The 6,719-nt window shown below is 36.1% G+C and overlaps 1 pseudogene; it reads left to right on the top strand.

Annotated features, from left to right (window-relative positions):
• Window positions 1-420: 420 nt before the first annotated feature.
• Window positions 421-2,448, top strand: LOC128179850 (uncharacterized; annotated as a pseudogene).
• Window positions 2,449-6,719: the final 4,271 nt, after the last annotated feature.

The following is a 6,719-nucleotide window of genomic DNA, read 5'->3' as shown; positions in this document are numbered from 1 at the left end:
ATTTCCCATCATTTGTGAAAAAATTGTTGAGATCGGTAGAGTAGTTTTCGAGAAATCGCGTGCACAAAATTTGGAAAAAAAAATAATAATAAACAGTACGAAAACAATAAGGTCCTCCGTTGGAAACGGAAGACCTTAACTATAAGGTCTTCCGTTGGAAACGGAAGACCTTAATAAAAGTACAAAAACCTCAGCCCCTGTAAATAGTAGAAAAATTTCCACAGTTGTTACTCTGCTTTACCTAAAAGATGGAGTCCTTTCCTCAAGGAATGTAAGCAGATCATATCTATTTATTTGTTTAATCAAATGTAGACATAATTAATTAGTACTTAGTACATGTTTATTTGCTGATGTATATAATTTGACAAAGAAACAAAATGAGAGGAGTTTTCCCTATATTTTTAAGATAATAGATTTAAGGGAATGCAGCACATGTCGGAATCAGTGTTTATGGGACTGTGCGAGATATTTGGAACCTCACAACAGGTGGCCATCAGGAGGGAGACAAAGGCTATCTTTGAGATGGTGGAGAGACGAGTGACACCTAATAATGGCGTTATTAACATGTTGAGTGGAAGTATGAGAGAAGGATTCAGGCTGAAGGGATCAGATGTTGATGTTATGTTCTGGGCAAAACACCACCGAGTGATCATGGACATATCTCAGTCTGAGTATTACAACACGGCCAATACAACCTTGATTTTCTCTGACAGTTCTGAGAGTCCACCAGGATTCACTCTACTTCGGTTACTGACACTACGAACAAACAGAGAAGTCGGAAGAGCATTAGTCAGAATGAATGACAGACTCTATATATCTAGTTCTATATGGAGACAGTTAACTTGTTTGGCAGCAAATCCTAATTCTACTGTTCATGGACCGTGTGGTACTAGTAAAGTGGGAGGATTGGAATATTACATTGCTTGCTGTTTTGTTTGTGACTTTTGGCCTCCGTCTGCCTCCTCATGGATAGATAGATGCCACTCATGGCCTAATACTGAAGTTGTTCATGATATTGTGAGAAATGGATGTCACTTTGTAGCAATAGGACACCCATTAGGAATTCATGAAAATGAAGAGTGGAGAATTTCTTTTTCTCAAGCAGAATATACTTGTGTAATCAATGAACCACTGTCAATTTTTGACATACGGATTGTTAAAAATATTTTTAAAAGAAGTTATAGATCAACAATCAGAAGAAACCAATAAACTGTTGTGTTCCTATCACATGAAGACAACCGTTTTCTGGGTGATTCAAAAAAACACAATACCTTACTGGTGTCCACAAAATCTGCTGACCGGTTTCTGGGTCTGCTTCAAACTTCTCCTTAAATAGGTGTACAAGGGGATCTGTCCTAACTTTTTTATCCCCCAAAACAACCTGTTTCTGACAAAGGTCCATGGCTCAGCACAAAACAGATTGTTCCTACAGTTACATGAATTGTACAAGAAAGGTCTGGCTTGTCTGTTACAGAGTTCGTCCATCAGGTCCTTCATCATTGATATCCTGTACAATCCCAGACTTTTTATTTGTACAGATGAAAGACACACCTTATCTGAAGTTTATCATGATTTTGAACTCGTCAAAGAGTCCGAGTTTCGTCATTTATTTCCACAATGCGTCTTTACCATAGAAATACAAAGAGTAGAACGGTTGTTAAAAACAGTAGAACAGTTGGTAGAGTTACCCCTAACACACTATCAGGCTATTGCGTTACAGAGACTTACAGTTGCAATATTTCAGAGTCTTGCCTTTATAATATCAAACAAGTACACTTACACCGCTGTCAACAAACAGATGTATATTGCAGACAGACTGTCCTGTCACATGCTGAAATTAGCAACTAAGTTTGGGCTAGTTTCTGATATGTTGTACATTGCCATGTATTATTACAAGACACTCAGATACAGGGAAGCTTCATCTGTTATAGAGATGACAAAGGTCAAGTTAGCACAGCCATATCTGATGTATAGGGGACGTGTAGATAGAGAGAGGTATACTGAGGCTGTGGGGGGACAGTCCTGGTCTACAAAGATGAGACAGGCTGTAGCAAGGGATATCAAACTTAACAATAACATCTGTTATATCAGTGAACTGATCCCCGAGCAACAGTCTGCTATACAGAACAGACGGTCTGCATTACTTATCCCAGTGTTTTTATTGGTACATTTCCTAGATTTTTTGTGTTACAGACACATTTATACAACATTATCACAAGCAGCTCTAGATGAGCTACAGATCCTAGTCAACCATAATCAGGGACGGTATATACATGTTCAAGACAGAGACATCTCCTGGGAGATCCTGGGGATCTGTCAACAGATCACAGGGAACCTCCAGGCTGCTCTATACTCATACCAACAGTCACTCACACAGTATCCTGGAGCAGAATACGAACTGCTACACATATGAGAATACGAGATGTTGTCAGTCAGTTGAACAATTGATAGTTATATTCAACTATCATACTCACGACGGTTATAAAATTGTATGGTGTATTTAGATTCGTTTCTAGCCTTAATTTCAACTAAAGACACTCCATCTTATTAATTTTCTGAAACCAAGGATGAGATTGATTATAGTAAGTTTTCTTTTATCTTGGTTAGATGAAATTTAAGGTATCCATATTTGATATTTTCTGCAAATTGTTATCTAGTTACTCCAATTTTTATGGGGTTGAATAAACATTATATGAATGATTGTCATTTTCTCTCTCTCTCTCTCTCTCTCTCTCTCTCTCTCTCTCTCTCTCTCTCTCTCTCTCTCTCTCTCTCAGTATTCGTGAACATAGACAACAGATCAAAGTGTCGGAGTACCCCAAAATCAATCTATGGGAACAAATTGATATATGCAAAGAATGACAAAACTCTACTTTTTTACAAACTATTTTACAGACAGTGCTACAGAAAAAAAATTCCATTCAGACTTTAAAACTTTGCCTCAACAGGCTGCTTTAATGTAACCGTTATTTGTAAAACGTTTGAAACAAAACGTTTTTGCCATTGAATACTAGTACTAGTCAATTTATTAATAAAAGAAGGAAAACGTTCAGAATCCATGTCTTTGATAAGTGTCACTAGTTCTAATCAATATAAGGGAGATTACTTACAGACTCTTTGTCTTTGATGAGTGTCCCTAGTCTTTACCAATATAAGAGAGATAATTCACTGACTCCTTGTCTTTGATAAGGGTCACTAGTTCTAACCAATATAAGGGAGATAACTCACAGACTCCTTGTCTCTGATGAGGGTCACTAGTTCTAACCAATATAAGGGAGATAACTCACAGACTCCTTGTCTTTGATAAGGGTCACTAGTTCTAACCAATATAAGGGAGATAACTCACTGACTCCTTGTCTTTGATGAGTGTCACTAGTTCTAACCAATATAAGGGAGATAACTCACAGACTCCTTGTCTTTGATGAGGGTCACTAGTTCTAACCAATATAAGGGAGATAACTCACAGACTCCTTGTCTCTGATGAGGGTCACTAGTTCTAACCAATATAAGGGAGATAACTCACAGACTCCTTGTCTTTGATAAGGGTCACTAGTTCTAACCAATATAAGGGAGATAACTCACTGACTCCTTGTCTTTGATGAGTGTCACTAGTTCTAACCAATATAAGGGAGATAACTCACAGACTCCTTGTCTTTGATGAGGGTCACTAGTTCTAACCAATATAAGGGAGATAACTCACTGACTCCTTGTCTTTGATGAGGGTCACTAGTTCTAACCAATATAAGGGAGATAACTCACTGACTCCTTGTCTTTGATGAGTGTCACTAGTTCTAACCAATATAAGGGAGATAACTCACAGACTCCTTGTCTTTGATGAGGGTCACTAGTTCTAACCAATATAAGGGAGATAACTCACTGACTCCTTGTCTTTGATTAGGGTCATTAGTCTTTACCAATATAAGGGAGATAACTCACTGACATCTTGTCTTTGATTAGGGTCACTAGTACTTACCAGTATAAGGGAGATAACTCACAGACTCCTTGTCTTTGATAAGTGTCACTAATTCTAACCAATATAAGGGAGATAACTCACAGACTCCTTGTCTTTGATTAGGGTCACTAGTCTTTACCAATATAAGGGAGATAACTCACTGACTCCTTGTCTTTGATTAGGGTCACTAGTTCTAACTAATATAAGGGAGATAACTCACTGACTCCTTGTCTTTGATGAGTTTCACTAGTTCTAACCAATATAAGGGAGATAACTCACAGACCCTTTGTCTTTGATGAGTGTCACTAGCCCTAACCGATATAAGGGAGATAACACACAGACTCCTTGTCTTTGTTGAGTGTCACCAGTTCTAAACAATATTAGGGAGATAACTATCTGACTCCTTATCTGTGATGAGTGTCACTTGAAGGATGTCATTAGTTCTAACCTATAAAAGGAAGATAACTTTTTGACTCCTTGTCTTTGTTGAGTGTCACTAGTTCTTACCAATATAAGGGAAATAACTCACTGACTACTTCACCCCTGCGAATGTATTCGGAATGTTTTCTTTATCGTTGCTAAGTATGTAAGAAATCCAGAGGTGCATGAATGAAAGTTCACGAACCTTCCCCGAGATATGTTAAACTCTTGGGAAATGTCAAGCGGGAGAATGAGTGTTCGGATAGTATTCTTAAAATAGGTAAGAACTGATTGTTTTTTTATATCATATCTTAATTTGATATATGTTATAACATTAAAATATATTAAACTATGTCTTATCATCTATCATCATCTAGCGATTATTTAAACTAAAGGACGCTATTCAGAACAGAGTTATCGTACGTGTTCAACCACTCTAAACGTGGTTGATAATAAAAACATTGGGTTGCTTGATAAAATCATAGCTATGTTTGATGCTTCTGGTGTTTAATACCATGCTTAAAAAAAGAATGGATGTCCGTTTTGTGTAAAAACTTAGTGTGTCGTGCCAATGTCAAGGAACAGTCTGCATATAATAGTAAAGTCTGTTTCACAATTGATGCTATCAATACTAGAATAAGTGCGAATCCAAAATTAATTCTTAGAGGAATCTTTAAAAATAGGGTTAAACTTAGTTTTTGCTCATTTATCAGGCTCATAGCACTGTTTTTGAAAGTAACGTGTGGGTTGGTTTATCCAAAAACTTGACGAGCGAATGGAACCTATTCGCCAATATTCAGAAACCTAATCCGTGTTTGTGTGTCTGTGTGTTGGGTGTCTTTTATTTTTATTTTCCTTTAAATTTATTACATGTTGGCGCCTTCTTAAAATTTCAATTGTCTATATATTCACTTAAGAAGACGTCTGTTGCGATGAAACGTAAACCACTCCCTCCCCGATGATGCTACGTTCCCCTCTATGATCATTGCGCCAGGATCATGAAGGAGTTAAAAACATCAAAAATGAAATGCTTCAAACATGTGTCTTTATATTACGCTTATAATTACAAATTTGAAGTGTAATCTTATGATTTATCATAATCTTATGAATTTTTCAAAGTTGCACTTAAGTCGCGTTATGATCCTAAAGCCAAGAATTTTAGGTAAAGAATTTAGTTAACAGGATTGATATGCATGCACCCAATCAAATATTGAAATTTTAAAAAAATAAGATTTGCAAATAAATTGGTTATTGTATTAAAGAACGAGTTTTGTTCATGGTTTAATCATTGGTTTTGTTGACAAAGAAATAATTGTATCGCTTAAAATGTAGTTATTTACTTCACATGCGCATGCTTTAATTTTTTTAAAATGAAAAATGATACTTCCAAGTATGACATCGTTTGTCATAAAAGATATGGAATAATCCTTCTTAGGGACTCCCTTTTTACCTGCCGAAATCTCCTGCATTACCAGTGGATATATTTTAGATATTCTGAATGATTGAAAAAACAAAACGTAAATAAATAATTTGAATTAACGATTGCAAAACAGCACTCTTACTAATTTAAATCTGCAAACACGCTAGCATATGGACTAAAACCACAAGACACAGTTTTTCATGCAAAACTGAAAGGATCAAATAAAACCACGTGGTGTAAATTTAAATGACAGTAACATTCGCTGGGGTGTCCTTGTCTTTTCTAAGCAATTTAAGATGACCACAGACCTAAATTCCTTCGCCCTTCCTTAGTAATGTCTCTATGTCTCTTTCAACCTAAGTTCAGAAATCTTGTCTCTAAGTCTATTTTAACTCTTGTTCAGAAATCATTTCCTCAATGCATTGAAAATAAAGGTAAGCTGCCTTACTTCCTCTAAATTGCATTCAGTACTCATTCCTTGTTGGCAAATGAAAAAGCCATTGTCATCTTTTACTAATATGATATTTTAACTATAGACAGCTTCATTCTCTCCTCTAAATGAACTCATCTTTATTCAAATTCAACAGCAGAACAAAAAGAATGAGAATTTCAAACATTATATTCTGTTACCTGATAATCCCAAGATAACCCATCCACCTTCTGCGCTATAGCCAGGACACCTGCCTAAGGTGTCATGAAATTAACAATTCGAGTAAACAACTTCTTTGTTTTTTTAATATAAATTTCACAGATGTCCAGAAGTACGGTACATTTTTGTAAATTGGTCAAATTTTGGAAATTTTGGCACTGTCTCTAAGGTCCCTATGGAACAAGGGTCTGAAATTTACAATTTATGTTCCTCTCACCCTAAAGATACATCATACTTATACTACATTTGAAAAGAATTGACCATGTTGTTTTCAACAA

The sequence above is a fragment of the Crassostrea angulata genome, chromosome 4, assembly GCF_025612915.1.
Source record: "Crassostrea angulata isolate pt1a10 chromosome 4, ASM2561291v2, whole genome shotgun sequence".
Taxonomy (NCBI): Eukaryota; Metazoa; Mollusca; class Bivalvia; order Ostreida; family Ostreidae; genus Magallana; species Magallana angulata.
Note: the sequence above shows the minus strand (reverse complement) of the source record. Positions and strands in the feature narration are given on the sequence as shown.